Source organism: Arvicola amphibius, chromosome 1 (assembly GCF_903992535.2).
Source record: "Arvicola amphibius chromosome 1, mArvAmp1.2, whole genome shotgun sequence".
NCBI classification, from domain to species: Eukaryota; Metazoa; Chordata; class Mammalia; order Rodentia; family Cricetidae; genus Arvicola; species Arvicola amphibius.
In genome coordinates, this window is record NC_052047.1 from 112,240,688 (window position 1) to 112,261,604 (window position 20,917).

The window sequence follows — 20,917 nt, forward strand, 5'->3', positions numbered from 1 at the left end:
CTATATATTTTCTCTCATTTTTCAGATTTACTGCCATTCCTGACTATTTCTGAATGCTTATAATCATGATGCATAGTAGATCTTTACTGAATTCAATCTAATTAATTCAAATTACAAAATGAAAAATGAGCCCCACAAATTAAGGTCATATATAGCTAATGGGTGACAAAGCTGAAAATATAGGTCTCTTTACTCCAACTGAGGCAATTATATAAAAACAAAAAGAAACACTTGAGTCATTCCCAGGTCAACAATGCCACAAGCAAAGTTTCTGCTAGTCCCACCTGCCTATTCAAATAGCCCAATCTTGTTAACTTAATTATTTTTTTTAGATTAAAGAATATATAATATGCAAGTTCTTTCCAACTGCCAAGAGCTATATGCTGTGAAATAATCCTCTTGTACACTGTAAAGCTTTACCACTTGAATTGGCTTAACAAAATGCTGATTGGCCAGTAGCCAAGCAGGAAGTATAGGCAGGGCAACCAACCTAAGGATGATGGGAAGAAAAATGGTGGAATCAGGGAAGACAACATTCAGCCAGCCCCTGAGCAAGCAGGATGTGTAGAAAATGAGGTAAAACCATGAGTCACAAGGCAATACACAGATTAATAGAAATAGGTTAATTTAAATGTAAGAGTTAGCTAGTATCAAGCCAGAATTATTGGCCGAGCGTTTGTAATTAATATAAGCCTTTGAGTCTGTTATTTAGGACGGGACAGCTTGTTATTATTTTTTAAAAATGCTGCAAGATCCCCAGCGGCAGTAGGCAGCAGAAATGTTGTAGGTCCCCAAATGATGATAGCGGGCCATGTGGCGGCAGGCAGAGGGCCCTGGGAGCAGCCAGTACCAGGCAGAGACAGCTAGCAGTCCCCAAGCGGTGGCTGGTCCCAGGCAGGCAGACACATGGTGGGCAGGCTGGTTCCAGCTAGCCCGCGGTGTGAGCAGGCAGCGGGTAGGAGGCACATGGACAGACACATCGTACAGAATAGAATTGGATATTTATTACTTAGAGGAGAGTGGGGGGGAAGAGGACAGAGAGAGAGAAGGGGAGAGGCAGAAGCGAAACTGCCTCTGAGAGGAAGACGAAAAATAGAGCAAGCTCAGGCTGGAAGCTGAAGATCAGCCTGCCTCAGCGGATGGGGAAAGAGAGTGGGTGTGGCTTGTCTCTTAAAGAGACGAAAATCATAACACAGCTGGGACAGGAAATGTCTATTTACTAGTGTTCCAATGTGGGGCCAGAATTTCTGCAAGAAAACTGACAAAAATGTAAAAGGGATTCTAGACACACAAGAATGGAGTCAAACATAGCTTCTTGGTAGCTGCATTTTCTTGGGAGGGCTCTGTTTGCTGGCGGTGAATAGAGGCATGGCTCCTTTAAAAGACCTCTTCCTGGCTCAGGGTTAACAGCAAAACCAGCAGCTCTTTTTTTGTGTGATTTTTTAAATTGATTTTTATTGAGCTCTACATTTTTCTTCGCTCCTCTCCCTGCCTCTCCCCTCCCCCCTTCAACCTTCCGCCAAGTTCCCCATGCTCCCAATTTAATCAGGAGATCTTGTCTTTTTCTACTTCTCATGTAGATTAAATCTATGTAAGTCTCTCTTAGTGTTCGCATTGTTTTCTAAATTCTCTGGGATTGTGGTTTGTAGGCTGGTTTTCTTTGCTTTATGTTTAAAAACCACCTATGAGCCGGGCGGTGGTGGCGCACGCCTTTAATCCCAGCACTCGGGAGGCAGAGGCAGGCGGATCTCTGAGTTCGAGGCCAGCCTGGTCTACAAGAGCTAGTTCCAGGACAGGCTCTAGAAACTACAGGGAAACCCTGTCTCGAAAAAAAAAAAAAAAAAAAACAAAAAAAAACAAAAAAAAAAACCACCTATGAGTGAGTACATGTGATAATTGGCTTTCTGTGTCTGGGTTACCTCACTCAAAATAATGTTTTCTAGCTCCATTCATTTTCCTGCAAAATTCAAGATGTCATTTTTTTCTGCTGTGTAGTACTCCATTGTGTAAATGTACCACATTTGCCTTACCCATTCTTTAATCAAGGGGCATTTAGTTTGTTTCCAGGTTCTGGCTGTGAGAAACAATGTTGCTATGAACATAGTTGAGCCTATGTCCCTGTGGTACAATTGAGCATTCTTTGGGTATATACCCAAAAGTAGTATTACTGGGTCTTGAGGAAGGTTGTTTCTTAATTTTCTGAGAAACTGCCATCTGACATCTGAAGGGGCTGTACCAGCTTGCACTCCCACCAGCAATGCAGAAGTGTTCCCTTTACCCCACAACCTCTCCAGCATAAGTTGTCATCAGTGTTTTTGATCTTGGCCATTCTTACAGATGTAAGATGGAATCTCAAGAGTTGTTTTGATTTGCATTTCTCTGATGACTAAGGATGTTGAGCATTTCATTAAGTGTCTTTCAGCCATTTTAGATTCCTCAGTTAAGAGTTCTCTGTTTAGGTCTAGGTCTGTGCTCCTTTTTTTTATTGGATTATGTGTTCTTTTGGTGAACCAGCAGCTCTTTTAAGAACCCACCCACCCAACCCCACCCCAGCCCCTGTCAAACATTTATAACATGTTAATAAGCAACTGGAAGCATGCTGCTCAGTGGTGGCATGGACCTAGAAACTTCCCAGAGTTGGGGCGGTAAACATACCTCCGCCATGAGACTAGTCTCTTAGAAAACTGAGCAGGAGGAGTCAGCAACAGCATGCCATAATATAAGTTACAGAACAGGTTCTTTGCTCATGCAGACAGAAAAGGTTATAGATGCACAGTAAAGACAGATTCAGACAAAAAGAATGTCTAGACAGTTTACAATGTGTTTTAAAATATATGTAGGCTTTGGAGAGAGAAAATAAAGAACATATACAGTCATAGATTAAAAATATAGTTTTAATAAAGTCCTTAAAAGGGGAACAAAGTAATATAAAAGAAAAAGACACATAAAGATGGAATATACACAGAGAATCTGAATACTGTATATCATTGAGTTGTCTTTGAATTTGCTGACTACAGAGGAAGGAGCAATAGCTGTTAAGAGACATTTGATTGTAAATGTTGGTGGATTAAACCAACCTATATATTTTTAAATGTCTTGACTTCAAAATGTAAGTCAAAAGATGTTACTTTGGGAAAGAGGTTCTGCTTTTATTTCCACAGAAAATAAAAGACTATGGCTTCATTCAAAGACAAAAAAAATATCAGGTTTGATTGAGGAATATCCCCTGAAATCCTTACTGCAAACATAAAATAATAAGAGTGGGAGAAATAAATGTGAGACACATGATATATAGATAAAGATATAGATATAGGTATAGGTATAGGAATAGGTATAGGTATAGGTATAGATATAGATATATAGATTACATGCTCAAACACATAATGAAAAATTATCTTTGGCTGACTTGTGTAAAAAGCATAGTCTGTACTTGCACTAATGCAGATATGTATGGTACCTTTTAAAGTTTATATATTTTCACAACAAGGGACAAGACACCAATAAAAACAATGGCCATGGTGATCCAGCATCTCAAAATACCTCTGTTGCAGTTTCCTTGGAGTTCTTTATCCAGAACAGCTTCAAGGCTGCTGGCTGAGATGACTCACCTTTACAACTACTCCAGCCAGGACTTAACCATAACCCTAAATTTTCTTAGGGTCCCCCAACCAACAGGAAGTAGGCTAGAGAACCACGCCCACATTCCCAAAAATAAGTTATAAATGTTTGTCACTGTTTAGCAGTATTGGTTACAAGTTTTATGGATAATGGTCAGGAAAAAAGCTAAACAAAGGAGATTAGATTCAGCAATCTTGTTCTGAAAAGAAAAAGGGGGATATATATCCTTTAAATGATAGGATAAAAGGTTAGGTTATTGAATCTACTTTAATCTAAAAAAAAACAACTAATAATCTTACATATTTTACATTGGTATGGATTTTGGTTTATTGATGCAAATTTAAAGTTAAGTTTGTTGTACGGGATGTATATTTCTACTCTTGCTTACAGTATTATATTTATGCAGCTAATAATTAAGAAATAGATTAATAGTCATCTTTAACAGCAAAGTTATAGTCATGCTAAGTATGTTCTCAAGGTCATACAGAGATATACTTCAAATAGATAGGCAATCCTCAAACACTTCAAAGGGCTATAGAATATAACATTTAAAATATTTTAAGAACCTAAGACTTTTCATGACAGTGAGACACATCTGCTCCTGGCAGTATCAATCTACTTCAGAGAAGATGATGGGCACTGAAGAAACTCTATATGGAGTTTGTTTTCTTTATGGCAAAAGCTAGACATATGGGCAAAGAAACTGCCCTTGCCTCAATTGCTGACCGTTACTGTCCAAATAGGACCAGCAGAACTCAAAAAAGGTGACTGCTGAACTCTGCCAAGAAAAAGTAAGACAATCCTTCAAAATTCCTTGCTTCTATCAGACATGCTAGGCCTGTAGGCCAGAGCTGGATGCCCCAACATTGCAGAGAAACTTTAGGTGACTGTCCAGAAAATTTGAGGTCCCTGTCATTAGACAACATTTCACCCTTCTGGGATCTTTGATGAGTTAAAGATTAGATAAAGTTTTCTTTATTTATGATAAAAGATAAATTAGGTTCAAAAAAAACTTTGGACTCACAAAGATAAGATCGATAACAGAGTATTTTCTCTAATTTTGCCAAATACAAAAAGACTGGATATTTCAACTATAATTCTTGATAACTGTTTTTGTTGTATATAATCTTACTATGCCAAAGTTAAAACCTTCCTTTTTAATTAAACAAAAAGGGGGGATGCTGTTGGATAATCCTCTTGTACACTGAAAAGATTTGTCACTCAAATTGGCTTAATAAAGTGGTGATTGGCCAGTAGCCAGGCAGGAAATATAGGCAGGGCAAGGGCAAAAGGATGATCAAACAAAGTTAACTCATCATTTTATAAGTGTTCTCGAATCGGGTCAATTTAAAAGCAACTGGCTTGCTTATACGTCACTGATGGTAGTCCCTATCTGGACCTGTGACTAAGTAAAAAGTGTAACAAAAGACTGGGGAGACAGTTTGCCAGGCAACGTGCTTCTCTTTAAAGTATCAGAACTAGCATGGCTGTTAAGAGATCCATTTTATGCCAACCCTGGGGAGGCAGAAGCAGGAAGAACTCTGAGTTTGAGGCAGCCTGGTCTACATAGTGAGGTCCAGGACAGCAAGAGATAAATAAAAAGACCCTGTTTAATAAACAAAATGTACCAGGGCCTGAGTTCAATTCCTAGAATCTATATTAAAAAAATAGTTAGGCATAGTAGCATGCATTTATTTATAATCCAGTACTGAGGAGGCTAAGAGAGAAGCCCTGGGGTTCACTGGCCAACCAATACAGCTTTCTTGGCATGTTCCAAGGCCACAGAGAGAACATTAAAAAAAATGCTTGTCTTAAGAATAATGTAATCAGGGCTGGAGAGATGGCTCAGAGGTTAAGAGCACTGGCTGCTCTTCCAGAGGTCCTGAGTTCAATTCCCAGCAACCACATGGTGGTTCACAACCATCTGTACTGAGATCTGGCGCCCTCCTCTGGCATGCGGGCATACATCGAGGCAGAATGTTGTATACATAATAAATAAATAAATCTTTTTAAAAAAAGAATAATATAATCAGAAACCCTTAAATCGAGAGGCACACAATGGGTTTCCACTTGTAAAAAATATAAGGAAAGTCACCAATTTATTTAAATGGAGGAGGTGCTCACACTCCTCAAGTAAACTTAATTCAGTTTAATATCACTAGCAAAAAAATCACTTAGAAACTGTACAAAAATAAAAAAGTTAACACATGTAATCCTGCAAGGTTTTTGTAAGGACTGGAAGGCAGGCTTTTGGAGCAGCATTTGGGCATGGCTGGGGGCTTCTTTGGTTAGATCTACAACACAGAAAAGATGGAACCTGTTTCAGATGACAGTTTTGAATTCTTGCAAATTTGAAGACAGGAAAAGAGGCCAGTATACAAACTTCCGGTGTGCTATGTGTGCAATGGGACCATTTGCATTGGACTGGACATCCTAGGTGTGGGGGTGGGAGTCGGGGGAGAGCAAGCCTTGCACTTCCTCCATCACTTTCACTGACCTCCTCTGGGTGGGGGTGATTAGAGAGGGCAGTAGCACATTCGTGCAATCGGAAGGCCACTTGAGTGGGGGGGCAATTGTTCTTTTAGAATCTGGTACCTAGCTGACCTTATTTAAGAACAATAGAACCTTCCAGAAGTGGAAGCCTTTTGATACATACCAAAGTAAAATATACACTGTTTTCCAAGAAAATACCCAGTTGCATTAAAAAAAAAAAACAAAAACAAAAACAAAAAAAGGGGGGAGCTTAACTAGAACTAATTAACTCTGTAAACTTTGTGCTACTCAAATGAAGTTCAAGTATTACTTCTGAGCTGTTTAAAGATCAGGGAACTTAAGCCGGGCGGTGGTGGCGCATGCCTTTAATCCCAGCACTCGGGAGGCAGAGGCAGGTGGATCTCTGAGTTCGAGGCCAGCCTGGTCTACAAGAGCTAGTTCCAGGACAGGCTCTAGAAACTACAGGGAATCCCTGTCTCGAAAAACCAAAAAAAATAAATAAAGATCACGGAACTTATACAATATTCTGGTGATAAAGACTGCAATTCACATTTGTGTTTCTGAACAAACAAACCACAACTGCCTAGAACACAACTTGTGCAATTAGAATCTTTGTCTGAGTTAAAGACACATGCTACATATTTCTACATATTCAAAGTTATTTCAAACCACATATTTAACAACTTTGTAATATACAACAGAAGTGAAAGGGCCTTTGTTTGAAACACACCATTACAGCTTGTATAACACCCTTTACACTACAAACTCTTAGTCAACAGCTACGTAGACACAAAAAAATGCACTGTGCATCAACTTGAATACAAAAGGAGACAAAACTATCCTTTTCCCCCAAGCCATGGTGGGAAATATTGCTGACCTCGTCCTCTGAAGCCTGCAGGATGGTTATTCTTCAGTATAACAATTTTACACTGGTAAGAAAATCTATATAACATCTGTACATATCAAGGATTTTAAAATCTCTGATATGATTTTTAGAGTCTGCATGACCAGTCATGTGAACTGCTCAAGATTGATTAGTACCGTTAAATACATAAACACACACATATGCATGTATGCATGTGTAAGTATATGTACACATACATGCATATATATATATATATATATATATATATGTGACAGATCTCTTCTTTAAAAACAATAACAGCAACAGAAAAAAACTAGCTGTAAGCTCACCCAGGACGAGGAGCTACTGAAATGACAGGATGATGGCTAAGATGGATTTCACAACAACATGGTCTATTCTGTCTCTCTTCAATCTGTATGTTTCATTTACTTTTCTTTTTTCATCTATCTGTCTGTCTATCTATCTATCTATCTATCTATCTATCTATCTATCTATCTATTTATCTATCTATCTATCTATTGCAGCAGACAATGCCATTTAGCTTGTGCTCACTTTCCCTATAAGGGCAAGAAAATGTCAGATAGCCTCTTGCTTTTATACTGAAAGGCTAATCTAGCCCAACATGCTTCTAAGCAGAAACAACAGAACTTCAAAGCCCATTCTAAAGTCCAGAAGCTTATGCTTTTCTGACAAATCTCTGCATTCACTGGAACTGGCTACCGAGATTGCCTTTTGGACTAATAATTGGTTTCTTAGTTAAGGCATTATAACTGAAAATGGTTACTTCAACAATGGATGATGTGGATGAAGGAACACCAAACTTGGAAGAACTCTCATCAAAAACAAGCTGTGCTTTGCTCTGGTGGCAAGCAGAACGATTTCAGCCAATTGTCTTACCAACTAGAAAAGGATTTTCTGAACTACCAGTCTGTCATTTATCACAGCGATTAAATGTCTAAGCTTGACCATTTCAATAATCAGTGGCATGTCATAATTTTATAGTATACATTCTGCAGCATAATTTCACTCACCACTTGCTATATTGACTTCCTGTTTGAAAAAATTATTTATTTTCCCATATATATATATCCATAAAACAAAAGTCATCTTCTGCCAGAATCATCTATGGATTTTCCTGGGGATAAACATAAGGGCTTCCCATTGACATCGGTAAGTTCTCTTTGATTGTGTCATGGGAAGAATAGCCCTGCAAATGAACTGGGCTCTAATTAAAATATCTGAGTGCCATTTTCACAGGTCCAACATAATATCTGTCAACATAGAAATGTTTTTCTATCAAAAGTATGTAGTGCAGAAAGAGATTCAAGCTCTTTATCAAATCTCTGAAACTCAGACAAATTCGGACTCATAGCATGGATGAAATTTCCTTTCACTAGGTTATCTTTTTCATGCCTTAGATAGTAGCTAAAGTTGTCTCTGACCAATTATGACTTGTTGAAACCTAAAGCTAACAAATTTAAATTAATACAAAATAAACAAATGTCTTTTTGGTTACTTGCTCAAAATAATTTTTTCAGCTAAAATAATACTTTGGAGTAAGGAATTTGTGTAATCTGTTGTTTCTTATATAGAAACAATAAGATTTTACAAGAATATTTCTGTAAATTGCCTTTTTAAAAACCCCTCTTAATTTGACTTAATTATAGTCTTCTCAAAGGTACTAAATTCTGCATCTGATCTCTTCCTAATATTTGCTGCCTTTCAAAATGATTTAGCATTGATCCTTTATATACAAAGATATGTTTTCCTTGTTTTTTATTACTGTTTCAGAAGAAAATGAACCTTTTATTTTGCTCCAGACCCAGTAACTGCGCTGGTACGTAGATGCACTGAGAAAAACAAAACAAACAAACAAACAAAAAATACTTTTATAACCACCTCTGACTGCTTTTGTATATCAAAGTTGATTACTTTTGAGATATTTGGATCTAGTTTCTAAGTTATTTTAGTGCTTTATATGTTCCCCAAAATTACTTTGAATCGGTCACCAGCATAAAGGGTTTTTGGTGATGCAATGGTGAGATGTAACGAGCAAAAAGCTACCTGGAGTAGCTTTGCCTTCCCTTCTTAGGAACCTGGTGTTTGATTACAGTGAGACGTCAGACTCCCTGAAACCCCTTCATTACACCTAGGTCCTCCCTCCCACGTTGAATTGCTTACTAGTTTGAAAAAGCTATTGGAAGTGGGCATTTTATATGACCTGTATGACTTTAAAATATTTAAAACGAAGAAAAAATATGTAAAGGTTTATGTGGGTCTGTACTTATGGCTGTGGAAAGATACTGTAGTGGTTTTGACACTATTGTTATTACCTTTAAAATCATTTACATAAAAACATTTAATAAAATGTTAAAACTAAAAAAAATCTGGGTGTGGTAATGCATGCTTTTAATGCCAGCACCAGAGAGGCAGAAAGTTTGAGGCAAATCTGGTCTACAGAGCAAGTTCCAGGACAACCAGGGCTACATAAAAACCCTTTCTCAAGAAAACCAAAAAGAAATGCAGCACATGAGGAATGGATACAGCATAATAAAAGGGCATAACAACTGATTCAAGTTCCTGCAATTGCATTTTTCAGAGATAGGCTATGGTTATAGCTCCATCTCAGACAGAATTTATCTATAATCTTATTCATTTTATAAATCAAATATCATCAGATAAAAGGCTTAAAAGGCTAGCCCACTCTCTCCAAAGCATAATCTCCTATTGTCATCCCATATCCTTAAATTCTAAGACAGAAAATCTCAAGCAGTAAACTCATCTCCCTTAAATTCTAGTGCTGGGTGTAGAAAACATTTAAGGAAAGGGATGAAGGGGGACAGAATACATGCTACATTAAAGTACAAAGGAAGCCAAGTGTGGTGATGCATGCCTTTAATGGCAGCACTCAGAAGGTGGGTAGGTCTCTATGAGTTGGTGGTCAGCTGCCTGATCTAAATAGCAAGTTTCAGGCAAGCCAGGGCTACATAGTAAGACCCAGTCTCAAAATTAAATTAAAAATTAGACAGATGGTGGTGGTGCATGCCTTTAATCCCAGCATTTGGGAGGCAGAGATAGGTGGATCTCTGTGAGTTTGAAGTCAGCCTGGTCTACAGAGCAAGTTTCAGGACAGCCAGGGCTACACAGAGAAACCCTGTCTTGAAAAGCCAATAAAGAAAGAAAGGGGGGGGGGAACTACTGAAGGTATAAGGATAAAAAGGGGAGACAAAGAGAAGAAGACCAACAAACAAATTATGTATGAAAATACCATAATAAAATATATTACTGTACATGTTAAAGATCAAAAAATATCAATCAAAAGTTATTATTTAAAGAAATGAATTATAAGGGTTTATGTTTCTGGCATGTCTTTATGGCATATCATTTGCTGTAACAAATATAATTTAAAACAAAAAAAATGTAATAGGCTCCCATTCACCAAATCATATTTGAACTCAGAATCTCCTTTGGCCTCATATATCTTAAAATAAAGTCTGACACATAAAACTTCCTGTTACAGAAGAATGCCCTGTTACACCCAAACATTTTCCAGGAGAAACAAATATCTCTAGAAGAAATTCATACTGTTTTTAAAATCATCTGCTGTCTCAGGCACTGAGCTAAAGCTCTTGACAGAAAGACCACAGACTGGCAAACTGAGTCTTTGAAAGGGTAAGTTCTTGGGCTAGAGAGATGACTTAGCAGTTAAGAGCACTGACTTAAGATTCTGAGTTCAATTCCCATGGACACTGTATGCATAAATAAATAAATCTTTTTTAATTTTTTAAATATTTATTTATTATGTATACAATATTCTGTCTGTGTGTATGCCTGCAGGCCAGAAGAGGGCACCAGACCCCATTACAGATGGTTGTGAGCCACCATGTGGTTGTTGGGAATTGAACTCAGGACCTTTGGAAGAGCAGGCAATGCTCTTAACCTCTGAGCCATCTCTCCAGCCCATAAATAAAATAAACCTTTAAAAGAGAGAGAGAGAGAGAGAGAGAGAGAGAGAGAGAGAGAGAGAGAGAGAGAGAGAGAGAGAGAGAGAGAGAGAGAGAGAAAGAAAGGGTAAGTTCTTGCCCACTGCCACATCTAATAAACAGCACATGTAAAACTCAAGCCAAATAGGGGTGAGGGCAGGGCTCAGGTTTCAACAACCATGTGGTAACATGGTCAATGGCAGCCAGGTGTCCTTTGTAAACTAATCCTACCCCTTTCCCCTCTCATAAGAACACTTGTGCCATACACTAATGTAAAGTTTCCCAAAACACTCAAATCAGTGAAATATCTGTGATCAGATGATCTTATCAGGGCTGGGAATAGAGCACCATGGTAGAATACCTAGTATGTAGTAGTAGATAACTAAATTTGCACAACTTCTACATTAATAAAGTTCTCTGAGTATTAGAAGCTCATAGAAATGGAAAGTGGGCTGGGAATTGAAACTCAGATACTGAGCTAAACTCATAACAGAATTTTTTATATGCCAATTCATATTTTGAACCTACAGAAGTGAATATATCAATCAGAGCTTCTCATAAAAATCTAGTCATTCAGGATCCTGTGCCCTGACATTCCATCTGAACTGGTGAGTGAATGCGGACCCTGGGGCAACCTGTCCTGGAAGAGAGCACAGACCCCTTACCCCCACTTCCCTCTGCAGGCTTGTGTCGGTTTCTCGCGTCCCTGTGTCTCCCAAGCTTTCCCTAGTGTTCTCAGGTGTCCTGCTCCTGTTCTAAGGCCATCCACCCAGAGGAGTCAGACTCTGGCCTCCAGGCAGGTCTGAGGATTCCTGCAAGGGAGTGCGGGCTTCTTCAGATTGTGACGCAAGGAATAGGTCCTCCTCTGGCACTGGGGAGATCCAACCAGTTTCAGTCACAGCAAAGATTGGTCTAGGACGCCAAACGCCTCCGGGCTCCTTCTGAAGGAAGAGATGGGCAGGCGCCAATGCAGGAGCTCCTCCAACAACATGAAAGGCAACATGACATCACCACAAGCCAGACATCCCGAAACAACAAGAATTGAACACCCTACCCCAGAAGATATAGAAGGAACTGACCTTAAACAGTACTTTATGAAAATAATAGAGGACCTTAAACAGGAGGTAAAAAACTGCCATAAAGAAATGGAGATGACAAACAAAAAGGTAGACGAAATAAATAAATCTCTCAAAGATACCCAAGAAAAACAAGAAAAACAAGAAAAAGCAATCAAACAGGTAAGGGAAACAGTACAAGACCTGATAAATGAAATGGAGGTATTGAAGAAAACACAATCTGAGGGACGACTGGAAATGGAAACTCTGAGTAAACGAACAGAAACTTCAGAGACAAGTATTTCCAACCGAATACAAGAGATGGAAGAAAGAATCTCGGACTCTGAAGATACTATAGAGGAAATAAACTCACAGATTAAAGAATTAAACAAATCTAACAAATTCTTAACACAAAACATTCAGGAAATCTGGGACACCATGAAAAGACCAAACCTAAGAATAATTGGGGTAGAAGAAGGAGAAGAATTACAACTCAAAGGCCCAGAAAACATATTCAACAAAATTATAGAAGAAAACTTCCCCAACCTAAAGAAGGATGTTCCTATGAAGGTACAAGAAGCCTACAGAACACCAAATAGACTGGATCAAAAGAAAGCATCCCCACGCCATATAATAATCAAAACACAAAACATACAGAATAAAGAACAGATATTAAGAGCTGCAAAGGAAAAAGGTCAACTAACATATAAAGGGAAACCTATCAGAATTACACCTGATTTATCAATGGAAACCATGAAAGCCAGAAGAGCTTGGATAGATGTGCTACAGACACTAAGGGAACATGGATGCAAGCCAAGACTATTATACCCAGCAAAGCTTGCATTCACCATTGATGGAGAAAACAAGATATTCCAGGACAAAAACAGATTTAAACAATACGCAGCCACAAATCCAGCCTTGCAGAAAGTAATAGAAGGAAAATCACAAACCAAGGAGTCCAACAAAGCCCACAATAACGCAGGCATCTAGCGACCCTCCACCAGCACAACTAGAAGAAGGGAAACACACAAACTCTACTACTAAAAATGACTGAAGTTAACAACCATTGGTCATTAATATCACTTAATATCAATGGACTCTATTCACCTATAAAAAGGCACAGGCTAAGAGACTGGATACGAAAACAGAATCCAACATTTTGCTGTTTACAAGAAACACACCTCAACCACAAAGACAGACACCTACTCAGAGTAAAGGGTTGGGAAAAGGTTTATCAAGCAAATGGCCCTAAGAAACAAGCGGGTGTGGCCATACTAATTTCCAACAAAGTTGACTTCAAACTAAAATCAATCAGAAGAGATGGAAAGGGACACTTCATACTCATAACAGGAAAAATCCATCAGAATGAAGTCTCAATCCTGAATATCTATGCCCCTAATATAAAAGCTCCCACTTATGTAAAAGAAACACTTCTAGAACTCAAGGCAGCCATCAAACCACACACACTAATAGTTGGAGACTTCAACACTCCTCTCTCACCAATGGACAGGTCAATCAGACAGAAACCTAACAGAGAATTGAAAGACTTAATGGAGGTAATGAACCAAATGGACTTAACAGACATCTATAGAACATTCCACCCAAATAGGAAAGAATATACCTTCTTCTCTGCGGCTCATGGAACCTTTTCGAAAATTGACCATATACTTGGTAACAAAGCAAACTTCCACAGTTACAAAAAAATATTAGTAACTACCTGTGTCTTATCGGATCACCATGGATTAAAATTAGAATTCAACAACAATGCTACCCCCAGAAAGCCCACAAACTCATGGAAACTGAACAGTCAACTACTGACCCACACCTGGGTCAAGGAAGAAATAAAGAAAGAAATTAAAGTCTTTCTTGAATTTAATGAAAACAAAGACACAACATACTCAAACCTATGGGACACAATGAAAGCAGTGCTAAGAGGAAAGTTCATAGCACTAAGTGCCCACTTAAAGAAAACGGAGAAAGCGCTCATTGGTGACTTAACAGCACACCTGAAAGCTCTGGAAAAAAAAAGAAGCAGACTCACCTAGGAGAAGTAGAAGACTGGAAATAATCAAACTGAGGGCAGAAATCAACAAAATAGAAACACAGAAAACAATCCAAAGAATCAATGAAACAAGAAGCTGGTTCTTGGAGAAAATCAACAAGATTGACAAACCCTTAGCCAAACTAATCAAACGGGAGAGGGAGAACACGCATATTAATAAGATCAGAAATGAAAAGGGGGACATAACCACAGACACAGAGGAAATTCAGAAAATCATTAGATCTTACTACAAAAGCCTGTATGCCACAAAATTGGAAAATGTAAAAGAAATGGACAGTTTTTTAGATAAATACCATATACCAAAGTTAAACCAGGACCAGATAAATGCTCTAAATCGTCCTGTTAGTCGCGAAGAATTAGAAACTGTTATCAGAAACCTCCCTACCAAAAAGAGCCCAGGACCAGAGGGTTTCAATGCAGAGTTCTACCAGAACTTCCAAGAAGACCTAATACCTATACTCCTTAAGGTATTTCATAATATAGAAACACAAGAGTCACTGCCAAATTCCTTCTATGAAGCTACAGTTACCCTGATACCTAAACCACACAAAGACTCAACCAAGAAAGAGAATTACAGGCCAATCTCACTCATGAACATTGACGCAAAAATTCTCAATAAAATACTGGCAAACCGAATCCAAGAACACATTAGAAAAATTATCCATTACGATCAAGTAGGCTTCATCCCAGAGATGCAGGGCTGGTTCAACATACGAAAATCTATCAATGTAATCCATCATATAAATAAACTGAAGGAAAAAACCATATGGTCATCTCATTAGATGCTGAAAAAGCATTTGACAAAATTCAGCACCCTTTTATGATAAAGGTCTTGGAGAGATTAGGGATAAAAGGGTCATTCCTAAATATAATAAAAGCTATTTACAGCAAGCCGACAGCTAACATCAAATTAAACGGAGAGAAACTCAAGGCTATCCCACTAAATTCAGGAACACGACAAGGCTGTCCACTCTCTCCTTATCTCTTCAATATAGTGCTTGAAGTTCTAGCAATAGCAATAAGACAACATAAGGGAATCAAGGGGATTCGATTTGGAAAGGAAGAAGTTAAACTTTCATTATTTGCAGATGATATGATAGTATACATAAGCGACCCCAAAAACTCCACCAAAGAACTCCTACAGCTGATAAACTCCTTCAGTAACGTGGCAGGTTACAAGATCAACTCCAAAAAATCAGTCGCCCTCCTATACACAAAGGATAAGGAAGCAGAGAGGGAAATCAGAGAAGTATCACCTTTCACAATAGCCACAAATAGCATAAGATATCTGGGAGTATCTCTAACCAAGGAAGTGAAGGATTTATTTGACAAGAACTTTAAGTCTTTGAAGCAAGAAATTGAAGAGGATACCAGAAAATGGAAGGATCTCCCCTGCTCGTGGATTGGGAGGATCAACATAGTAAAAATGGCAATTCTACCAAAAGCAATCTATAGATTCAATGCAATCCCAATCAAGGTCCCATTAAAATTCTTCACAGAGATTGAGAGGACAATAATCAACTTTATATGGAAAAAAAAGAAACCCAGGATAGCCAAAAAAATCTTATACAATAAAGGTTCTTCTGGAGGCATTACCATCCCTGACTTCAAATTCTATTACAAAGCTACAGTATTGAAAACGGCTTGGTATTGGCATAAAAACAGAGAAGTTGACCAATGGAATCGTATAGAAGACCCGGATCTTAAACCACAAACCTATGAACACCTGATTTTTGATAAAGGAGCCAAAAGTACACAATGGAAGAAAGAGGGCATCTTCAACAAATGGTGCTGGCATAACTGGATGTCAACCTGTAGAAGAATGAAAGTAGATCAATATCTATCACCATGCACAAAACTCAAGTCCAAATGGATTAAAGACCTCAATATTAATTTGAACACATTGAGCTTGATAGAGGAGAAAGTGGGAAGTACTCTACAACAAATGGGCACAGGGAACCGTTTCCTACGCATAACCCCAGCCGCACAGATCTTAAGGGCAACATTGAATAAATGGGACCTCCTGAAGTTGAGCAGCTTCTGTAAAGCAAAGGACATTGTCACTAAGACACAAAGGCAGCCTACTGACTGGGAAAAGATCTTCACCAACCCTGCAACTGACAAAGGTCTGATCTCTAAAATATATAAGGAACTCAAGAGACTAGACGGTAAAATGCCAATTAACCCAATTAAAAAATGGGGCGCTGAACTGAACAGAGAATTCTCAACAGAAGAAGTTCGAATGGCCAAAAGACACTTAAGGTCATGCTCAACCTCCCTAGCTATCAGGGAAATGCAAATCAAAACAACTTTGAGATATCATCTTACACCGGTCAGATTGGCTAAAATCCAAAACACCAATAATAACCTTTGCTGGAGAGGATGTGGGGTAAGGGGTACACTCATCCATTGCTGGTGGGAATGCAAACTTGTGCAACCACTTTGGAAAGCAGTGTGGCGGTTTCTCAGGAAATTCGGGATCAACCTACCCCAGGACCCAGCAATTCCACTATTGGGAATCTACCCAAGAGATGCCCAATCATACAACAAAAGCATATGCTCATCTATGTTCATAGCAGCATTATTTGTAATAGCCAGATCCTGGAAACAACCTAGATGCCCTTCAGTGGAAGAATGGATGAAGAAACTGTGGAATATATACATGCTAGAATACTACTCAGCGGTAAAAAACAATGACATCTTGAATTTTGCAGGCAAATGGATGGAAATAGAAAACACTATTCTGAGTGAGGTAACCCAGACCCAAAAAGATAAACATGGGATGTACTCACTCATAATCGGTTTCTAGCCATAATTAAAGGACATCGAGCCTATAAATTTGGGATCCTTGAGAAGATAATAAGAAGGTGATCTCCCAAAAAAAGATATAGTAATCCTCCTGGATATTGGAAGTAGACACGATCGCCAGGCAAAATTGGGAACTTGAGGGTTGGGCAAGACTGGGCCAAGGGAAGATGGGGAGAGAAAAGTGTGAAGGGGAGAATGGGGGGAGCTCGGAGGAATGGGGTGCTTGGGATATAGGAAGGGTGGATATGGGAGCAGGGAAGCATATATCTTAATTTAAGGAGCTACCTGAGGGTTGTCAAGAGACTTGACCCTAGAGGGGTTCCCAGGTTTCCAGGGAGACGCCCCCAGTTAGTTCCTTGGGCAGCTGAGGAGAGGGAGCCTGAAAAGGCCAGTTCCTATAGCCATACTGATGAATTTCTTGCATATCACCATAGAACCTCCACCTGACGATAGATGAAGAAAATGACAGAGCCCCACCTTGGAGCTCCGGACTGAGCTCCCAAGGTCCTGATGAGGAGCAGAAGGAGAGAGAACATGAGAAAGAAAGTCAGGACCGTGAGCGAACCTCCAGCAGGCGACAGATGGGGAAGGTGACTGAGCCCCACATTGGAGCACTGGACTGAGCTCCCAAGGTCCTGATGAGGAGCAGAAGCAGCGAGAACATGAGGGAGAAAGTCAGGAACGAGAGGGGTGCGTTCACTCATGGAGACGGTGGGACAGAACTAATGGGAGATCACCAACTCCAGTTGGAATGGGACTGATGGATCATGCGACCAAACCCGTCTCTCTGAATGTGGCCAACAGCGGGGGCTGACTGAGAAGCAAAGGACAATGGCTCTGGGCTCTGATTCTTCTGCATGGACGGGCTCTGTGGGAGCCTTCTCAGCTTAGTCGATCACATTCCTGGACCTGGGGGGAGTTGGGAGGACCTTGGTCTTAGCATAGAGTGGGGAACCCTGATGGCTCCTTGGCCTTGAGAGGGAGGGAGGGGAGGTATGGGTGGAGGGGAGGGGAGGGAAGGGGGAGAAGGAGGGGAGGGAAGGGGGAGGAGGAGGGGAGGGAAGGGGGAGGAGGAGGGAAGGAGATGGAAATTTTTAAATATAAAAAAATAAACCATGAGGAAAAAAAAAGAAAAGAAAAAAAAAAGAAAAAAATCTAGTCATTCAGCTTTTTTGTTTGTTTGTTGTTTGTTTTCGAGACTGGGTTTCTCTGTAGCTTTTGGAGCCTGTCCTGGAACTAGCTCTTGTAGACCAGGCTGGCCTCAAACTCACAGAGATTCTCCTGTCTCTGCCTCCTGAGTGCTGGGATTAAAGACATGTCCCACCACCGCCCAGCCCATTCAGTTCTATTTTTAGGTCATTATGTAAATATTTTATGAAATGTGCTTTAGAAAATGTTTATATATATATATGAAAATGCTTATCTAGTTATTATAAAATTCCCACAACCACCTTTTTCTTTGACAATTTTATCAACTAAGTCAGTTATCAATAAATTTTCTGACATTGAGTCACATTTTTCTTAGTGAAAATGTCATAGCCATACTATGGACAAGCAGCCATGTCTGGAATCATGTAGCTTCACACTTAATCTACCTGTTTTACAGAACTGGCACCAAAAGATTAGCTCATGTATTTTTATGTACTGTGCTTCAAAAAGATGAGCTGTGTCAATGAAATCCATCCCAAGAAACAGGAAACAGTAATGCAGAGCCAGGAGAGCCACACAGCCAGGGCACAGCAGAGAAGGCATGCAGAGATGTGCAACTACACCTAGGACCAGTGTACATAACTACTGTGGACACTCCCCGACAAGTTATACCAGACCATTCAGGCGGTTGGATATATTTTTGACAAAGTAGCTTGAAATGCTGACTTTTCCTTGACATCAAACCTATTTAAATTCAAATGAGGGGCACTTCATTAATTTAACTAAAATGAAGCTGTATAAGTCAAATTTAAAAATATAAATTAGTCTCAGTGAAATGGCCCAGTGGGTAAAGGCACTTGCTGCTAAGCCTGACCAGGACCCAAATGGCAGGAATAGAACCAACTCTCACCTGTTGTATTCTGACCTCTACACCCAAGCAGTCAGTGGCACACTTGCACCCCTCCCCCAACACATACAAATAATAAATATACACAGTAAAAATTGTGGCCGAGCATGGTAACACAAGCCTTTAATCCCAATCTTTAAAAGGTAAAAATAGATCACTGAGTTCCAGGCCAGCCAGAGCTACATAGTGAGACTCTATCTCAAAACAAAACAAAACAAAACAAAATATTAGATATAAGTAAATTTTAAGCTGGACATGGTGGCACATGCTTACAATTCTAGCACTTGGGAGGTGGAGAAAGGAAGGTAGAGTTCAAGTCCTTTAACCCCAACACTAGGAAAGCAGAGGCAAGGGGATCTCTGAGTTTGAGGCTGCCCTGGTCGACACAGTGAATATCAGGACAGCCAGGGCTAAAAGAGACACTGTCTCAAGGGGGGGGGGGCACAAAATGGAAGGAAGGAAGGAAAGAAAACTCCAGAGAGACAGAGACTGAGTTAAAATGTTTAAAAGTGATCCCTAAACTCTTTATTATAAGGTGTGATCCATGGGCAAGTTACCTTAGGTAACCCCAATCTAAAAATGGAACAGTGAGGGCTGGAATACACCTCAATGGTAAAGTCTGTACTTTGCCAACATGTACAAGGTTCTAGGTTAAATGCCAGAATAAAAGAGAGAGAAAGAGAGAGACATTTCTTTGTCTTAAAGAAAAAAAATAATGAAAGTTTCTGTATCTCTGGCTATTGTAGAACTTTAAAACAATTCTGAGCCCTCTCAGTCTCAGCAGTAATGCTCCCCCTTCCCCCCTGGCAACCAAGGACTAACAACTGCCCACACGTACTGAAATGTTGGGAACTTTCCATCATCTCCCTGAGTCCTTGTGAATGTTCTCCAAAGAGAACTCAGTCATTGAATAGGGGCAAGATAACCCTTAGGTGTTGACTGTTCTGACTTAGGCCCTGGGAAAGGAGCAAAGTGACCCTCAGATGTTTTCCCTTACCTCATCTGATCTAGCAACCACTCTTCAGCCAATTATTGGTAATAGCCCTTTTGAATAAGCCAATCATAATAGTTAAAGAACAACCCCCACACACCCCTTCCTTCTGTAGTTTTTTCCCTTTAAAACTAGCCTGTACCAGGCATTCGGGGTCTTTCTAGCCTCCTGAATGCTGGAAGACCCTGTCATGACAGAACTAATAAAATGCTCATGCTTTTACATCAGCTGTGGTGGTGAGAGACAGTCTCTGGTGGGGGGGGGGGGGGGGCGGGGGCAACTCCTCCTCGGTGATTGGACTCTGGGGTCCAGCACTATAAAGATTGAGATATTTGTAAAGTGTCTTATAAAAAGTGCTAAATATTTGCTATTATTTAATTTTCATAGATGTAATTCTTTTCTCTCACTCAATGTAAAACCTGTTGCTAGAATATAATAAAAAGTCTTAGTTATGGATATAAATTTAGTAAATATTGTTTTCAAACTTTTGCTATTTAAAGCCTGATGTTGGTGGTACCCTTTAGTCCCAGCACTTGAGAAAGAGAGGCGGCAAGCAGATTTCTGTGAGTTCAAGGCCAGCCTGGTCTACAGAGCAAGTTCCAGGACAGCCAGAGCTACACAGAGAAACCCTGTCTCAAAAAACAAACAAACAAAATTACTATTTCACCATAGCCACTGTATGTCAACTTTAAAGAATTGCTTATTGCTTGGGCTCTTTGCAAAACTATTATCAAATACTCTGAAAATATCTTCAATCTTTTGAATAATTTTTCCTCAGCAGGTAAAAATGTTCCACCAATACCTTATTTAAAGTATTAAAAATTTTAAAATACCAAAGCACAACCATTTAAAAAAAATAAAAAAACAAAAAACATAGGGCTGATGTAGTGATATTTTGTTTGTGATTTAACAAATAAACCTTCCTGAAGATCAAAGTGCAGAGTTAAGCCACTAGAGGCCAGGCTTTAAACCTAGGACTGGAGATC

At 39.4% G+C, this 20,917-nt stretch overlaps 1 protein-coding gene across 1 annotated transcript in view; it reads right to left on the reverse strand.

Moving 5' to 3' along the window:
* Positions 1-20,917, reverse strand: part of Sbf2 (SET binding factor 2) — a 396,726-nt gene that overhangs the window by 356,319 nt on the left and 19,490 nt on the right. The gene's annotated exons all lie outside the window — the stretch shown is intronic.